Here is a 19236-nt window from a genome sequence, read left to right on the forward strand (position 1 = left end):
ATATATTGGATATTAGTCCTCTATCAGATTTAGGATTGGTAAAAATCCTTTCCCAATCTGTTGGTGGCCTTTTTGTCTTGTTGACAGTGTCTTTATGCCAGCCATTTATGTGGAGTAAATTTACTAAGACTTAAACACTGCTTAGTGTGGGCTGTTTTTATTGTTGAAATATAGAATAGGCATGTGTGATTGCTTAGCAGCTGTAAGCTGGCAGAAGTGGAAAGAACTAACCCAAAGTCCTGTGTAGAATATAGTTAATTTCCTCAAATGCTCATTAATTGCTCTCGAGTCCTAGATTAGTGGCCTCATAGTTCAGCTTTGGAAGGGGAATGTAGGAAACAGTTGGGACGAGGTAGAAATTAAGAGATATCATGGATCAAAAAGGAGCTTCAAAAGCCGTAAAAATATAATCAAAGCTTAAACTAAAAAATCACACACTTGGCATTATATGTACCAAATCCTCATGTATGCTTAGGTAATAGAAATTTCAGTAAATAAGCAGTCTGCATTCATTTCAGACATAGCAAATGTTTGTACTATTTAGTCACAAAGAATATTAAATAGTGACTTTGCCAAATAATGTGTTACAGCACAAAGCACCTGGAAGTAAAAAAATGCTTATCCTGAAATGCTGTATGCTACAGTGCACTATGAATAATGTATCCTCGGTATGTCTATCAATGCTCCTGAAGTCCTTTAAGAGATGAATGGGCTGTTTTGGCCAGATACACAGTTAGTAGAACATTAAGGCTCTATGAACAGTCGATGAGAAATGGGTTGGGCCACTCAGGTATAAACTACACCATGCGGCTTCTGCCGTCAAAGCATTTGGTGACATACATTTCAAACAATCAGTCTGCCCTGCTGGGAGGAGTCTTCAAAGAAAGTATGTTTTTACTCTTCTGTAGGTGTGTCTTGTGGTCTCTGTTCGCCTATATATCCCTGCTAGTAGACATTTAACTGGTATTGTGCAGAAGAGGGAACATGAGTGAGAAGTTGCTTATTGGGTAAAGGCATTCTATGTGTTCCCTTTTTGCCCAGTAAAACCTCATTAATGGCATCAGCACTCCCTGCTCTGCTGGGTCAGAGGTGGTGTGGGATACAGGCGTGTTCACAGTGAGGAAGGCCACTTGCTTTGTACTGTGCCAGAGCGGGAAGGACGGCACTGATCATCTTCAGAATCTTGGAGGCCTGCTTGTTTCTTATAGCAAAACAAGCATAGCTAGGAAAGGATAAAGTCCTCACTGACGGGACAGTGGGGACTTAAGGGGGTACATGAGAGACAAAGCAGCACCGAGTGCTCCTTCATGGAGCAGCATTCTTTTCACAGGCACTGGGTGGCTTCCACTTGAAGGCGTCCTGTATGTTTCTGATGGCGTTTGGTACACATGCAGTTTTTGCTTCTCAGATTCATGTGATTCATTCAGGAGATGCAATTTTTGGCTTAGATTTCAGTGTCCCCAAGACATACACTAAGGGAGCCCAAGGTATTCTAGTCCATGGTCATTGCCTATGGAAAGCACCTGTTTGTTCCAGCCTGGCAGATAGAAATGGTTAATTGTTTTATGCGTTCACTACTTTTAGGAGAATGGTAACCTTCTCTTGTTGTTTGTACTTATTAACTAATCAGCAATATAGCAAGGCAGTAACAGGAGAACTTTTCAATTAAAAAGAAAAAGTCCCTTTGCAACCTTTTTAAATCAGAGCAAAACAAATCCTAGCTTATGTCTTATTCTGTCTGGAATTGTTTTAGAACCTTGGGGGATGTAAAGGCAAGCAAAACTGTATTGTGACTGCCATTTCCCAAATTGGGCCAGTATTAGAATTCTTAAATTGGCAATAGCTGTGACAGCAGGACTTAAAGTTTTTCAAATATCCTGTAATAGAAGACAAGAAAAAAGTCAGAATGGGCCTTCTTTTAAGGTCTGAAATATGTCAGCCTGTTGGATGGTGACAAAGGCTAAAGAAGAAGCTGTATTTCAAGATCAGGGTATGCTGGCAAGAGTCTCTTTTAGAGCCTCAGTTTACTTATGCATAAGATGAAGATGTTGAAAGGAGACCATGCCTGTGAGGTACTGAGTCAAGTCTACTTGGATACTAAATCTTAAAAACTTGAGTTGTTTTCGCAGCCACAGCCCCCAAACCATCCTTGAGATTTGGAAGTACTTGACAGAGAATTAGAAAGATTGTATTTATTAGATGAAAAATGTACATTTTAGGGATGAGGTTATACTTTAATGGTAGAGCACTTGCCTAACCCTAGGATTAGTTCTTACTGCCAGCAAGTAAATAAAATAAATAAAATAATGCATATCATAAGGATTTTGTTTCACCCATGAAACAGCAAAAGGTGCTTGGATAGAAAGTTTTCTCTAAAATGTTATTCCTTGAAACAAGACTTAAAGATATTAAGTCTTGGGAAAACTCAAAAAAATTATTTTAACCTTCCCCCCAAAAGATATGTGTGTGTGTGTGTGTGTGTGCACGCGTGCTTCTTAGTGTGAGTGGTGCATATTTATGAGGCTGTGTGGAGGAGAGAAAAGTAAGGAAGATAAACTAGCGTATTTTTCTTTCTTAGAAGGCTAGAACCTGGATCATGATAAGCCTAACATGATAACTGAGGCAGGTCACCCACCATGCATTTTGTGAGAACCTTTTCTAGGGTACCCAATGCTTTTATCTGTAGACAGCCCTTTGTTTCTACCTTTGGCAGACAAATACTCCCCACGCCCCAGCCTAATCTGGAATATAAAAGTAAGACATGTCCACTAATGATTCTGAGTTGCCTAGAGTAGTAAGTACAGCTCATGAATATTTAAGTAGATTATCCAGGGGTAAAGTGTGCTGGTACTTAGAGTGAATCTTCCCCATTAATCATGGCACAGAATCAATTCAGTGATCAGTTAGGATGAGTTGAGGACTGTGCTCTGGTTGTATAAGTTGCTGCAATAATCTGTTGCAACCCCTTGACCTTGTGTTTAGAGTCCTTCATTTGCATACATTCATTGGTATTTGATGGCATTGATACGCTCACTTGTTTCTGATTTAATGCATGACTGCCGGTAGATACACTAAGATGAATTTGACTAGGCATACTTGCTGGAGAAATGGAAAAGTAGGAAACTTTTACCATACATTTGTGTGAAATAATTGCTCAGAACATTCTGAGGGTAGAAGAGATTTGTCTTAGTCAGGGTTTTTATTCCTGCACAAACATCATGACCAAGAAGCAAGTTGGGGAGGAAAGGGTTTATTCGGCTTACATTTCCATACTGCTGTTGATCACCAAAGGATGCAGGACTGGAACTCAAGCAGGTCAGAAAGCAGGAGCTGATGCAGAGGCCATGGAGGGATGTTTTTTACTGGCTTGCTTCCCCTGGCTTGCTCAGCCTGCTCTCTTATAGAATCCAAGACTACCAGCCCAGAGATGGCACCACCCACAAGGGGCCTCTCCCCCTTGATCACTAATTGAGGAAATGCCCCACAGCTGGATCTCATGGGGGCATTTCCCCAACTAAAGCTCCTTTCTCTGTGATAACTCCAGCTGTGTCAAGTTGACACAAAGCTAGCCAGTACAAGATTAAAGCACATTTTCATAGTGATATCCTCTTGTGAATATTGAGTACCAGCAAGACACAAATGGCTGTCCCTCACACACTAAGGATGCAGGAACAAATGTAATGAAACTATAACCCGTTAGACTGCTTGGTAAAACTTCTTTGAGATGGATACCAGTTTTGTTTTTTATAACTTACACAAGTACTTTAAACAGTGGTACATGTTGGGTGTGGTGGTGCATGCCTTTAATCCCAGCCCAGAGACAGAGAGAGATCTGAGTTTGAGACCAGCCTGCTCTACTGAACTAATGAAACAAATTTCTTTTCTTTTTTTTTTTTTCCTTTTTTCTTTTGAGACTGCCTCTTGGGATGGAAAGATGGCTAGCCATTAAAAGGCTATGCTCACAACCAAAAAATATTAGAGAATGCCTCTCTATGTATTCTTGGTTATGCTAGGATTAAAGGCCTGTGCCACCATGTCCACCTTGAAATAATTTTTTTTTTTGCTTTAAACTTAAAAAAAAAAAAACCTTAGGAATAATAATTATGCTTTCACTCTGCTGCTTCAAGTCTACTCTAATAATTTTAATAATAATTAAGTAGTTTAAACAGTATTTAATAATTATTAAAAGTATTGCTACTTTTTCCATGTACTTGAATATAATTGAACTTTAATTCTGAGAAACATGTTTTAGTTCCTCTGCCTTCCTTCCTTCCTTCCTTTGCTTTCATGCTTCTTTCACTTTATTCTTCCTTCACATACATAGGTCTTGCTTTTAGCTTATGCTGGCTTCTAACTTAATGGAAGTCTTTCTGTCTAAGTCTCTCAGGTGATGGGGTTATGGGCATGAAACACCATGCCTGGTTCTTTCTCATTCTTTTTTTTTTTTAATTGTTCACACATGTGACATATAAATAAACATGTGGTTTTAATAAATCCCAAATATACAAGTGAAAAAAATCCAAACAGTTGACACAGGCCTAACTGATAGTTACTTTATGTACAGCTGTATGTATAAGTTCAAAAAAAGCTATTGTATTTATATGATGTTCAAAAGTTTATACACAGGTCTGTACATAAGGGTCTATACATTTGTTATTTTTTCAGAATCCTTAGGTGTTAGCTCTAGAAGACACCAACACTTTATTCACATATTTTATAAAATAAAGACTTCCAGGACTGACAATCTTGTGTCCCTTGTATTTGAACCATGTAGGCTCATTCTATTATTTAACAGTCTTCTGTCATAATATTGATCATGATAGGTATGTGGATCCCCTAAACATCTTCTCACAGCGTGCTCCAATGTAAAAGCCCATTATAAAGATGGGGAATGAAACTCATGATCAGTGTGCCACCACAGGTCCAGGTATGGGTGAGCCAGCTTGCCTTCTTCACTGTCTATATTCCAGTTCATCTACACTGGTAACTTTTGGTGGGCATGGAGGGCAGAGGCTGCTGTAGAACATCTGAGCCAAATCATTTGGCAAGGCCCACAGGGGAGCTGCTTCTTTGGCTGTTACGATGCTCCAGCTGGGAGTGCATGTAGGGCAGGCCCAACTAGCTGGGTACATTCTGAGGAGTCTGACCGCTGATAGCTGCTGCCTGGGAACTAAAGCCTGGAGGATGCAGAACTGAGCGCTGTAGCTGCTGCTGCTGCATCACTGCCAAATGCAGAGGGGTCCCAGAACGAGGGTTTAGGAGAGGGTGACTGGCAGCAGAGACCAAAGGGTACAAGGGCTGACTTAGGAGTGGTCCAGATAGCCCCTGTAAAGGAGCCATGTCTATCCCAGGAGGAAGCACACCAGCTTAGAGCAAACTTGGATGATGCTGTGGATGTACCCCTTGGGCTATCCACCTTTGGACTGATCCTGGGTGAAGCTGGTGCGCAGGTCAAACAATAGGAACATGAGGAACTAGGGGAACTTGGTGGGTAGTACGGAGAGAAGGTATTCCTGGGACTGGGGATGCCAAGGTAGGTGTTTTTCTCCCAGCTACTTTAGATCAATAATCTTGTTCTTTGGTATAATAGTTGGTCTGGGACAGTGAGGTGGAGCATGAAGACTGCTGTAATGTTGAAAGCTTAGGATTTGTCACAGGAGAAGAATCTTGATAGGTATTGGGTATGGGATTGGATGACAGCAGGTTCTCTCTGTCTTTCTTACTCTCTCCTTTTTTTTTTTTTTTTTTTTTGAAACAGGGTTTCTCTGTATAGCCCTGGCTGTGCTGGAACTCACTCTGTAGACCAGGCTGGCCTCGAACTTAGAAATCCATCTGCCTCTGCCTCCCCCTCCCAAGTGCTGGGATTAAAGGCGTGCGCCACCACTGCCTGGCTACCAGCAGGTTCTCTTTGGCCTTCTGAGTATCCTCTTTACCATCACCAGGAACCACTGTTCTGGGTGCTGTTTCCTCCTTGCTTTTCTCTCTGCTTTCATACATCTTCCGGATCACTGGAGTAGGGGTGAAGGAAGGAGAAAACATGCTTGTTATGGAGGCAGCAGGAGCTGGGGAAGAGAAATTTCCTCTGTGCATGGGTGCTGGTGACTTTGACATTCGCTGTTGCCTGTTTCTCAACCCATCTCTGGTTCTGTCTACCTGTGGTTTGCTAAAACCAGGCTAGTAGGCTAGTAGAAGGGTGCTGTTTGTACTGCATGTGGTAGGGCCAGCCCCTCCAAAGCAGCTTGTTGCAATTCTAGCTGGTTCCTCTGGGCTGTGACAGGACTCATGGGCTTGTGCATGTCTTGGAATGGATCTCCAAATAGTTGCTGGGGTCCAGATGGGAAACCAACTGGTGATGGTATCCTTGGATGAAGGTAGTTTGCTGAGACTGCTTGAGTTTGAAACACCTGTGACATTGGAGGAGAGGGCACTCTTTGACTCAATAAAGATGCAGTAGGCTCCAAGCTCCCCGTGAGGCCACTGAGAAGATTGGAAGAAGCAGGTCTCTGAACCGGTTGACTCAGAAGTTCCTTAGGATGTTATTAGAAACAGGCTGGCCTAGAATCTCAGGAGGGGCCAACAAATGACTTTCAAGGTTTTGACTAACTTTGGGCTTGGTAGGCAAAGTCCCACTTGCCTTCATGGTGTTTACTAGTTTGTTGAATGCAGTCATATTTCCATCTTTCTTGAGCTGTTGATTGCTAGTCACAGCACTCAGGGTCTCCTCTAAATGTTCAGCCATGAAGGGAGTTGAATTCTTCATTTGCTGGTCCACCTTCAAGCCCTGCAGCCCAGCTTTTACCTCTTCCACTGAAAGTACAACTCCTGAATGTGAGCTCTCCTTAAGTTTTTCTTTATTTGCAGAAAGACTAGAAAGAAGTTTTAAATCTACTTTGGTGTTTTGTAGCATTTCTAAAATGTCCACACTGTTTTCAGCTCGGTCTACCGATGGTATAGGAGCAAAATAATTCTCCGAGTTCTGGCCAGGAGAGAGGCTTGCTCCAAACCCTCCAGTCTCTCAAGTTTTTCATGGGGTGTGGATCTAAGGCTGCTGGATCTGGTTCCTGAGTGGCTTGGGTTAGAGAACCACCTACTGAAGCAGATGGCAGAGACCGATCATTCCCCCAGAACATCTTCTATTATTGAAGCCAAACATTGCACCTTATCAAGGTTAAAGAATTCATTAAAGTCAAATTCTCCTGGGGACTACTCAGGTAGGATGACATCCCTTGGAACTTCCTGATCAGCAGAGGGCTCCTGGGCCAGAATGACTTCCACCTCATCCTCTTCCACCCCTCCATTGCTCTGTCACCTTGTTCTTTTTCTCCCTTTGTGATCCTCTTCTAGAATCATCGGCTCTATATTTCAGACTGACTGGTAGGTCCAGCTGAAAGCCATTCTGGTTCTTCCTCAGTGTATGAATTGTTTCTTCTATGCTCACCAAAGACACGTTTACTATCTCCAAACTCCCTCTTGAAACGCTTGTCCTTGTAGTCCCACTCTCTGTCTCCACCTATCAAGTTGTGCAGGTCCTTATCACTGAGACAGTGATCCTTTTCACATGCCTGGGCAGAAATTATCCTTCTACTGCCAATCCTTCCTCCACCAAGTAGGTGAAGCCCATCACTGTCTTTCTCCAATGGACTGCCAGAGTGTCGGGAGCTAAGAGCAGCTGTCACATGGCAGCCACCTCCAAAGCTTTGTCTCTGGTTTGAGAACAACATTTAAGTCATCTTCTTTCACTCGCTCTTGTGGATTTGCTATTTTGTGCACCAGAAAAGGTCAATCTGATTCTGTCTCTTTCTGACTTTCCACTGGTGAGGTCTGCCCCAAGGCTGGGTAGAGAGGCATGCCACTTCTCTGGGTCCCAGACACAATCACTGTCATATTTTTTTCAGAGAGGCATGATGGCCTCTGCTTAGAGTAGGGACATTGTCTTATATCCAAGAGCTTCTCTTTCATATAGCGATGGGAGGATTTGGAGATGGGCAGTTTCTTCAGGTCAAGGAAAGCATCTCCATTTTCTGTTTCATCCACACTTCTCTTCTTCATGGCTTCTTGGTGTACAATTTCTTTTTCACCTTTAATTATCTTTAATACAAAGGAAACCAAAAGTAGTCGCTGCCACCCACGAGAATTGGCCTGGCAGTGGTGGTGGTGGTGAAGTTTCCTGGAGTAGAGTAGAGGTAGGATTGGTTGGGCTGCTGGAAAGTGCCTGCCACTTGTGAATGGATGGCACCAGCTGCTCCTATTATTACCACAGTGTAAGGGGCTGGGAAACCAGCTTTAGCATACCTCTCTCAGCCGGCCACCCCTAGCCCCTCACCCAGGCCCAGGGTTAGAGGCTTCTCCGGAAGAAGGGCAAGGACGGTACTTACTGAGGGAGGCCGGCCACAGGCCACCCGCGCGCCTCACGCCTCTGCTCCCCACCCCTGTGCACCCATCTGCCCGCACCACAGTGCGCTGTTCTCGCGCGCAGGCCAAGGTTCCACACTTGTGGTACCCTTGCTCCAAGTGCCTGCCTGGTCCCTGCGCCTCTGCCACCGCGTCCCCCGGCACCCACTCCAAAGTCAAATTGTGTCTCTTCTTTTTTGATGGAAGATAATGTTTTATGGTTAAAGGGGCACATAGCCAATAGATCTCATATCACTTACTGCTTTCTCCTTCAGGAGAGAATCTTGTGACATGGGTGGAGGGAATTCCAAACCCATGGAAATCATTTCCAGTTTCAAACAAGTTTAAGTGAGTCAAGGAGAGACTAACAGGCACTTAATGAAAACGTGAGTGATCAGTTTGCCTGGAAGACTCAGCTCCTCTGGGTGTTAAGTGTTGGCCTGGTGCCTATGGGATGAGGAAGTGGAACAGGGAAGTGCAGAAGTTGTTGTGTAGATAGTTTCTAGGCTGGTGTGCCAGTTATTTTTCTGTTGCTGAGGTGGTATATCATAGGGAGAACAATTTATAAAAAGTGTTTAATTTGGCTTAAAGTTGCAAAGGGTTAGAGTCCATGATGGGTTTCAGAGGCAGTGACAAAAAGCTGAGCTACAATCATAAGGATGAGAATGCACATGTAAATGAGCACCAGGAATAGCACAAGTCTTTTGAAACCTCGAAGCCTGCCCTCAACACCTCCTCCAACAAGGCTACTCCTCTAGTCCTTCCCAATCAGTCCCACCAAATGGGGACTAAATATTGAACTGTATGAACCTATGGGGTCATTCTTATCCAAACCACCACAGATAGTTTGCATGCCTATGTGTGTGTAATGCTTGTCTTATTTATCCCTGTGTTTCAATATATGTGTGCTTGAGTGTTTCTAGAGGACTCTCCCATGCTTGCTGTAACATTGACCAGCAAATGAACAGAAAAGCTGAATCTTGTTAAATAAAATTACCCCAATATTGGTGTCCTATAGTAAACCCATCTTCCCCCCCACACCCCCTACAGGATTTCTCTGTGTAGCCCTGGCTGTCCTGGAACTCACTCTGTAGACCAGGCTAGCTTCAAACTCAGAAATCTGCCTACCTCTGCCTCCCAAGTGCTGGGATTAAAGGCGTGCGCCACCACTGCCCGCCCAGTAAACCCATCTTGTCTACATCTGTGCTGCTTACAATAAGGATAGTAGTCACACAACTGTGATGGCTTTGACAATTTTCTCCTACAGCCCTGAGATGCCACGGAGTATCACGGGTGTGTTCTTCGTCAGCAAGTGGTGTATTTGAGGGTATGGAATGCAAGCATTCATATGCACATGTGAGCAGATGGGTACTTGTGCATATGTGCATCTATATGCAAGAGTCCTTCTGCCATATTGGCTGAGACATTGAAGCCACCACAGAGAGAGGTGACTCTTTAGCCATTTGGAGATAAAGAAGGGTTGAGGTGGATGCAGCCTTTGCCTTTGTGAGTGCACTGATGATTCTGGGGTGGATGGTACTTCTTTGTGCAAAAGGGACATATAATGCATGGGGAGGAAATGCTGAGTTACCAACTTGGGGCGGTGGGGGTGGTGGTGGTGGTCTCTAAATGAATTATTCTTCCACCTTCTAAGAGTCACTCTGCCCGACACCCACCCCCATAGTTTTAAAAGCAAAGCCCAACTTTACATTGCTGTCTGATTAGTACTCCCTGCTTATTCCACCGAAAGGAAAACTGGTCAGGCTGCAGGCTTGGAGATTATTTGGAACCTGTCATATGACAGGTAGAGATGTTCCTGATCACCCCAAACATTTCAAAAAGGGAACACATTAATGTAATTTTTTTCTTTTAGATATGATCATAACTGTCCTTTTGCTTTATGAAAATGCCCATTGACTAGGTTAGGGTTCCTATCTTGTCTTCTGTCTGAATAGTTGATCTTGGTTGGTAACTAGGTGGGTGTATAGTTGATGGGAAGAATCTGAAAGCAGGTACAGTACCAATAATAACCACTATGGGTGGTGGCAACACATCTTTCTCATTTACTGAGATATACTAGGCAGTAGCCACCCCAGGTATCCTAGACTTTATCTCAAAGCTGCTTCATACTACTTATCCTCTCAATGCCGTGTTCTTCTTGTGTTAGAGAAGGAAAAACTAAACAGTGGAGAGCTCAGCTATCTGTGGACATGAGTGTGGGCTTTGTAGATGTGTGTGTTTGTGCTCTCTCTCTCTCTCTCTCTCTCTCTCTCTCTCTCTCTCTCTCTCTCTCTCACACACACACACACACACACACACACACACACACACAAACTCACTCACTTGTTACCATGATGTCTTGAAAACTCAGAGTATTGTGCTGGCAGCGTTTTTGTAATTATTGTGGTGATGATATAGTAGGAGTGAGTTCATTTATCAAGGGGCTGATGTATGGAAAACAGCTCACTGCTGATCCATAATGTACCCAGCATCTTGTATGGAGAAGCCCATAGAAATAGATGTTAACCCTCATTTGCTTACTTAGAAAGTGAGGTTTAGGAAGAAACCTATAAACAAGTCAAAGACCATCCAATAAAGCAGTGGACCAGCTAGGGTCCCATCCATGCCTCTTTTGCTGTCTACTACGTGCTTTTGAACCTGTGAAGTTGTGTGTACACTAAAATCCAAGTCACTGGTAAATTTGCTTTTTTAAGGGGCTGTCACTATAAACAAATCTTTTTGTAAAAGTATCATTTTTGAAAGTAACATTATACAGAATAAATTGCCTTTCATTTCTTTAAGTACTGAATAAGCACTTGGCAGTAATTTATTCTTGTAAACTTTTCCTTTGTTATCCTTCAGTAGATACTGTGAAAATACTTCTAATGCTAACAATGAAGCCCTTTTCCTTTCACTTGGAGTACTTGCCTGTAAATTGACCCTGCAACCCCATACTGTTGAAACCAGATTCCCTAATTAACCTTAACATGAGTGATCAGAGAAATCATTAATTAATGCATGCGATTACATTCTTGGCACATGGATACTGTTCTAAGTAAGAGGAAGTTGTCTAACTTGTTTTAATATGAATGAGAGTGATTAGCTTATCCAAGGTCAGATGAGTCACTGGGAAGAAGATGGTATTTGAAAGGCTAAGCTGAGCACAGCCACAAGATTTTTCTGGTTTAAAACAAAAGGTGTTGAGATGATGAGGATGGATGGAGTATAAACAAAAGGGCCTGAGTCATGAAAGAAGATATAAAGGCCCTGCCCTCCTTCCAACCCCTGTGTGTGTATGTGTGTGTGAGCGCGCGATTGAAAGTATGTATTAGGGCTCTCTAGGAATAAAGAGTAATAAAATGAGAAAATTACACACATACACACACACACACCATAAAATGTATTAGAGTGATTTATAGGTTGTCATCCAGCTAAATCCAACAATGACTGCCAATTGATAAGAAAGGGAAAACATCTGGTTAAGTCCACAGGATGGGATATCCTGGCTGGCTTTCAGTGTTGGAATCCTAAAGAAGTAGGTTCTAGCTGGGCAGTGGTGGCACATGCCTTTAATCCCAGCACTTGGGAGGCAGAGGCAGGCAGATTTCTGAGTTCGAGGCCAGCCTGGTCTACAGAGTGAGTTCCAGGACAGCCTGGGCTACACAGAGAAACCCTGTCTTGAAAAAACCAAAAAACCCAAAACAACAACAACAAAAAAAGTAGGTTCTAATACTAGTAAAGGAATGCTCTGGTAACAGATGAACTTGGCAGAATGTGAGGGCCAGGAGGAAAGGGCAAAGCTTTTTTCGTCCATGTCCTTTTGTGTAGACTGTCGCCAAAAGATGTAGCCCAGATTTAGGATGGGTCTTCTTACTTCAAATGATACAGTCAAGAAAATCCTTCATAGCCATGTCCAGATGCTTGGATATTAGTTGATTCCACATGCTGTCAACTTGACTACCAAGATTAGCTCTCACAAGTGCTAAACTCAATCCTCCATGGCTTCAGAATGGTCATTCTAACTGTATAGATGTTCACTAAGATGTGTAGTTTGTCACTTGGAAAATGTTTGAGTGTCTACTTTAATCTAGCTTCGTGTGTTTTATTTGTGAACTTGTTCCAACAAAGTGATTAAATTTAATAAAGGATTGAAACTTAGTGATTTAGAAAAAAAATTAAGAGGAGGAGTTTGACTAGTTGTTATAAAAATAACCCATTTATTTAATGTAAATATTAAATCACATCTTCAGAATTCTCATCTTTGGAGTTGGCAAAGTTTGTGTTTTCGCTCTCCTGAAGTCCTGGCTGTGGTGTCTTCTTAGGAAGCTGCCTTGGTTCTTCTTTACTTCTCTCCCTGAGTTTTACTTACCCCTAACATGTAACGAAGAAGCTTTTCTCCCCGTGGCAGATGGTTTCCTGATAGCACAAGGAGCTTGGTGACTGGGCTGGCTGGCATAAGTTTTTCAAGACTCTTTTCATCACACTGCTCCTCTGGAGAGGCAATGGCCATTGTTAGTCTGGAAAGCTGATAATTTGTGTATCCCCAGAGCATGAAAAGCATTTACAGAAAGCACTTTGGTTTTCAGGAGGAAACAGTGTTTGTAGAAGTACTTTGGCTGTAAATGTTCTTTATTGGTGGTGGTCTGAGTTCATTTAGCATGGCTAAAGTTATCTTTTAGAGGAAATATGCTTGAATAGTTATCTGTTGCATATTGGTGTGGAATGGAAATAATAGTGGCAAAATTATTTTGTAAACCATCTTGTTCCATAGTGCTGGAGTGAGAACATGGTAGGTTACCCATTACTGTACATTTCACCACACAATAGAAAGCTTTTATGTGTATGTGGTTTCTTTCTTTATGTATAGTTTGTATTGTCACCTTGACACAAATTAGAGTTACCTGTGGGGAAGGAACCTCAATTGAGGAAATATTTCTGTCAGATTCACCTGTGGGCATGCAGATGAGTTTTCTTAATTGTTGATTAATAGAGGTGGGATGAGCCTGGGTTGTATACAGAAGGTAGCTGTGAGCAGAACACCAGTGAGTGGTATTCCTCCATGATTTCTCTTTCAGTTCTTGCTTCAGTTTCTGCCCTGGCTTCCCTCAGTTGATGGACTAGACTATAACCTGTAAGTTAAAGTAAACTTCCTGCCCCAGTTTGGTTTGTTCATGGTGTTATCACAGCATCAGAAAGGAAACTAAGACTATTTTTAGTCAGTTTTTTTGTCCATCCATCTTCTGTCCATCCATCAATCCTATTGTTGGAAGTTGAATTAAATTCAGAATCTTGAGCAGCTGGGAAAGCAGTCCACTAAGTTATAGTCCAAACCTGAAACTTCATTTATGAAGCAAAATTGTACTTTTTCTTAAAACCAAAAGAAACCTCAAAACACTAAGAAAAAAAATACTTAAGATGTGTAAAAAGTTTTCTTACTTGAAAGTATTTTCTTCTTTATGTCATTTCCAGACTAAATTATAGGAACTTACGCAGTTATTACATTTTTGGAGAGGGGAAGCTAGGATCTTGCCATGTAGCTCAGGCTGACTTTGAGCTCATTGACAGTCCTATTCTAGTGGGAACATACTGCTACACTTATAGTGATTATATTTTATTAAAGAGAAAATTTAGGATGCTTAAGATTTTCTTAGCTCTTTGATGTTACTGCAGAACCTGGTGTCATTTTATTAAAAACCAACAAGTCAGCATGTGGTTTTATGAATAATTTCTGAATAAAGCTCAGTTTAGAAATGTGGTGTTCTTCCTGATTTTAGTTAAAGAACATCTTTCTTTAGTCACTTATGTGCGTGTGTGGGTGTTCTGTGTATTGTAGTGTGCTTTCTTCACTCCCAGATCCTTCTCTTGGTTTTTGTGGGGTGCTGAAGACTGAATCCAGGTCTTAGTTTGTGTTATGTAAGTTTTTAACCACTGGAGATGTGGAGACAAAGTTCCCGTGCCTTATTTTATTAGTTATCTATTGTAAGACATTTTGTTCCAGCATCTAAATGAGAACATAGGATTAAATTTTTAATAGCCATCTTTGCAGACATAAACCATGGGATACTTAAAGGTAATTAAAAACCAGTGTAACTTTGAGTGTTTGAAAGCTTAGATATGTACATACGCTGATCGTTAAGAGCCTGCCTGAAAAATCTGAGAGGTATAATAATTTTATGTGTATTTATTAATGACTTAAGGTTAATATTGGGGCAGATTGCTTTTTTTTTTTAAAGAGTAAATAATCTAATCTGGGCAGTTGTGGCACACCCCTTTAATCCCAGCATTTGGGAGACAGAGGCAGGCTGATTTCTTAGTTTGAGGCCAGCTTGGTTTACAGAATGAGTTCCAGGACAGCCAAGACTGCAAAGAGAAACCCAGTCTCAAAACAAAACAAAATAAAAAAAAACCCAAACAACCCCCCCCCCCCAAGTAAATAATCTTGAAAAGACATGTTGATTTCCCATTAAGAAGACAAAATGAATGTTAGCTGTTCTTTCCTGTCAGGAAACCATGCCAAGATGACTAAGGAATTTTATTTCCTGATTCTGTTAACAGGTTGGAATCGGGTTACTTTAGTTTGTCTTATGTCCCATGAGGCTGAGATTTTAAATTTACTGACTGCTACATTATTTGAAATAAGATTTCCTAAGCACATTAAATCTCATTTTGTTTATGTATGCATATAAGTCTTTTGTAAATAGTATGTAATCTCCTATTGGCTATTTAGTTTCAGAAAGTAGTGAGGTTGATTTTTGCTAAAATCCTTCCTAAGAAGAACACTTAATATAAAATCTGCAGAATCTTCATATAAAAGGACTAACTGGTTAGCTCAAATTACATATTCTTGTATGTAAATAACAAAAGGCTTTATTGCTGAGGACAAGCTTTTCTTTTTTATTTTATTTTTTTAATTTTTAATTTTTGTTTTGTTTTGTTTTTTTTTTTCGAGACAGGGTTTCTCTGTATAGCCCTGTCTGTCCTGGAACTCTCTCTGTAGACCAGTCTAGCCTCGAACTCAGAAATCCGCCTGCCTCTGCCTCCCAAGTGCTGGGATCAAAGGCGTGCGCTACCATGCCCGGCTGAGGACAAGCTTTTTTAAGGTGGATTAAAAGTTTTAACTTAGAACACAGTCAAATGTATCGTGCATTGATTTACTTTGATAATGGCATCAACTTGTGTGGTGGTGTATTCTTAATGCCTACATTTGGGAGACTGAGGCGTGTGACTGTGAGCTTTAGGCCACCTGGGAGACATATTTTGTAAAACTTGAGTTTGTTACCTTGAGTACTTAAGACTCAACTCTTCATCTGCAGCATTGCTGTGGAAGGATCTGAATACTTTTATCTTTAGCATTTCAGTTGTCTGTACTGAAAACATTCCCAATCATTGTATTGGAATAACATAGTCTCTCTACACATGTGCTTTAAAGGACGATGAAGCACTTAATCACTTAAAAACAAAAGTGTAGGACCACCTAACATCCAGTTGTCTTCTGCAATCTAAACTTGAATCATTCAATTGTGCTTTATAAGTATCAAATTTTTCCCTATCTTTTTTTTTTGTGTTTTATAAGTATCAAAATTTTCTCTATCATTTTTTTTTTTTTGTTCATAAAAACATCTTTAGGATGTTTACTGTTTCAGGTTATGTGTGTAGTGTCTATCCATTTAAGTCCACATTCATTTTACTTGTGAAATGGCAATGAGTGTAAACTTTTTTTTTTTTTTAATGTCATTAAGGCCTGAGAAGCTGGCCATTTTTATTTTGTAGTAGATGTATTAAACTCATCCTTCTAAGAATGGCTAGCTTAAAGCGACAAGCTTTGGGGGAGGTGAAAGGAGACAGCACTCATAGTTTCTCATTCACCAGCAAGCACCAGATGCCCTTGGCATGTGTAAATCTGTTACACTGTGAAAGAGATGCATGCTGTCCTTGTTGTCATTTGTTATGCCAGATTGGAAAGAAAAGCACTCTTCCTTTGAGAATCTTCCTGTTTTTATATTTATCTTCATCTAGTTGGATGATTTCTCTATGGAAAAGTTGGGGACTCATAACATTTATATCCATCCACAAGGTGACTGGCCAGTTTCAGATTCATGAGTTACTGAGAAAACTCTAGTCTATATTTTATTAGGCTGATGCAAAATGTAAAGTTACAGCATTGTGTACCATGCCTTGATGCACTTTTGATCTAGTGGATGCTGGAAGAATAGTGGCCTCCCCTTGGTCTTGTAAACTTTATATGACCCAGCACAGGGGAAGGCCAGGGCCAAGTAGTAGGAGTGGGTGGATAGGGGAGCAGGGGTGGGGGTGGGGTATAGGGAACTTTTGGGATAGCATTTGAAATGTAAATAAAGAAAATAATAATAAATTAAAAAAAAAAAAAAAAAAAGAATAGTGGCCTCTTTCCTACCAAGTAAAAATACAAGGAATTCTAAGTCTTTCCAATGTAAGAAATCACCAAAATGAGCAGGAAAACCTCCATTGCCCAAAGCAGCAGAGTGGATTCCTTTGTCCTGTAGCCAGAGTAGTCACCAGGACAAAGAGCCCAACTGGAAGTCTCCAGGAAGTCAGTTGATACTGAGAGGCAATTGACATAATCAAGGATTTTCTGGTCAACACTAGTACAGAGGTAAAAGGCAGAGGAAATATGAAACAGAGCTGGTCACTAAAAACATGTTTACGTTCTTGCTGCCAGAAACCTTTTGAATTGGAAGTTATAGAGCAGAAGCCAGCATCGCTCTAAAGTTTTATGTCTGGGAGAATGGTGCTGGAGTTCAGTGGCTGAGTCAAAGTTACCCTGATGTTGCTGTTCCCCTCGCCTGCTCATGTTCTGTGTTCAAAGATAGGGCCTCTGATATCATCTTCCACCACAGGCTTCCCGATAGGCTCTTGGAAAGAGGAGTGGTGTATGGGCATTACAAATAGCAGAGAATTTATTCTATAGTGTTCTTTTTGTAGGTTTGTACTTTTACCAATAAAGCAAATGAGTGTATACCCTTGAACTGTAGTCACAATTTTATTGATGACCTTGAGAGAACAAAATATGCCTGGTCATGCTCTTTGTATTTGATTTAGTGCTAATTTATTTTCACCCAGGAAGCAGAATTAGTTGGCTGATTGTCACACGTTAATGTGTATCTCAAATTTTATTACTGCTTAGCTTGAGTAACCACTTTTATTTTGCCTTTTTTAAAAATTAAATTTGTTTTAAATGCATAATATTGCATCTCCAGTGATATAGTTAAGAAGCAGGTATTACAGCTTCAAATATTTCCAAGTTATAATCATCGATATTAGATTGGTAAGTGTGAACTTTGTGTAAAGGTCCAGATAATAACTATACTGTGTTTTGTGAGCCTCCCTTACTTGTATATGTTCTTTAAGTGTTAAAGAAAATGTTTTCCTTTTTTCTTCTCTGGATGCGGTTCAACCACTGAAAGTGTCTTTCACAAAAGTTTGTGCTAATATATTAGCAGGCATACCTTTGTTTTATTATTTAAAAAATCACTTAACTTCATGCTAAAAATTAAGGTTTATTTTCTCTTTGAAAGATTTTTCTTTCTGCATGACTTAAACATATGTTCACATATAACAAATACAGCCACAGACAAGCAGTGGTGTCTTGGTTTGGGTTCCTGAGATCGCTCATAGCTGATGGGCAGCTGTAGAGAAGCTGCTAGTCCATGCCTGAATGTTGTGTAGGCCAGAAACTTCATACAGATTGGCAGGTCTCTGAGACTCGATTCTAACTTCCTCCACCCACCACAGGAGGTGTCACCTTGTTCCCATCTGAATACAAGAAACTTGCTGGAAAAAATAGACGCCCTTAAGAACCTGAGCTATGCTTTCACAAGGATTTCTTACTCTTAACTCTTTTGAGTCCTTTGAGAAACAAATGATCAAAAGGCTACTCACTTCTGCCCCCTTCTCTGAACTGTAGAAGTTGTTTAAGGTGAGTGTATTTGAGTGACTGTTCTACCTTTTAGCACCCTCAAGGCCTTACTGCTTTTGGTGTGTGTGATGCTTTTCTCTTCTGGAAAGCAGGTGAGTTGTGCTGTGCTGAGTCCAAAACACAAACATCCTGCTTCCGATATTTTGGCTGCATAGGAATCTGGGGTTGTGGCATTTCAGGTTTAGAACATTGTCATGTGTAGAGAACTATGGTGTGAGTCCAGCCATCTTTACACAGAAAAATCACAATTCTTTCCTTCCTCATAACATTATGAATATTGTCATAGTCATCAATGCTTGCAAGCTTGATGTCCACAACACTGGAAGAAGACTACCCAGGGCAACCTTGTATTAGTGGGAAAAGAAGGACTAGAGCCGTACAACCTTCCTGATGATTGATGCTCAAGAATTGTAAGCCAAGTAAAAAAGAACTGCCAGAAATTGACTATGAAGGAAATTTGTTTTAACTGGAGAATCAGCGTTGCTGCTATTTATCTGTGGAGTTTCTTTATTTTGTTGAAAATGCTTGTATTACCAGAAGGTGTATCTCCCCTACTTCATTTATATTTATTTGATTAGGATAAGGGAAGGAAGGTTGTTGAAGCAGGTTGTTATTCGTGCACCTGAGGTTGGGAGACTGAATATGAACATTTATAATAAATTTTTAGGTAATGTTAGTTAGTCTAGGTTTTATGCAACTCTCTCCCTGTGTATATGTGAATATTTTGCCTCTTTCCATTTACTAAAAATTTCTTTTCCTATGAAAAGAATTTTTCATAAATGGAGATTTCAGCTACTGAAACATTAGTTCTGAGATTGCTTCTGATATGCTTATAAAAAGGTAAAGGTGTGTGTGTGGGGATATGTTTAGGTGTGTAGTCAGGTGTGGGG

General features: G+C 40.9%; 1 protein-coding gene and 1 pseudogene across 6 annotated transcripts in view; one reads left to right on the forward strand and one right to left on the reverse strand.

The window, feature by feature from the left end:
* The window catches only part of Dip2c (disco interacting protein 2 homolog C), a 391262-nt gene that overhangs the window by 106086 nt on the left and 265940 nt on the right, over positions 1-19236 (forward strand). The gene's annotated exons all lie outside the window — the stretch shown is intronic.
* Positions 4953-8049, reverse strand: LOC110334122 (annotated as a pseudogene).

Source organism: Mus pahari, chromosome 16, assembly GCF_900095145.1.
Source record: "Mus pahari chromosome 16, PAHARI_EIJ_v1.1, whole genome shotgun sequence".
In the NCBI taxonomy this organism is placed as follows: domain Eukaryota; kingdom Metazoa; phylum Chordata; class Mammalia; order Rodentia; family Muridae; genus Mus; species Mus pahari.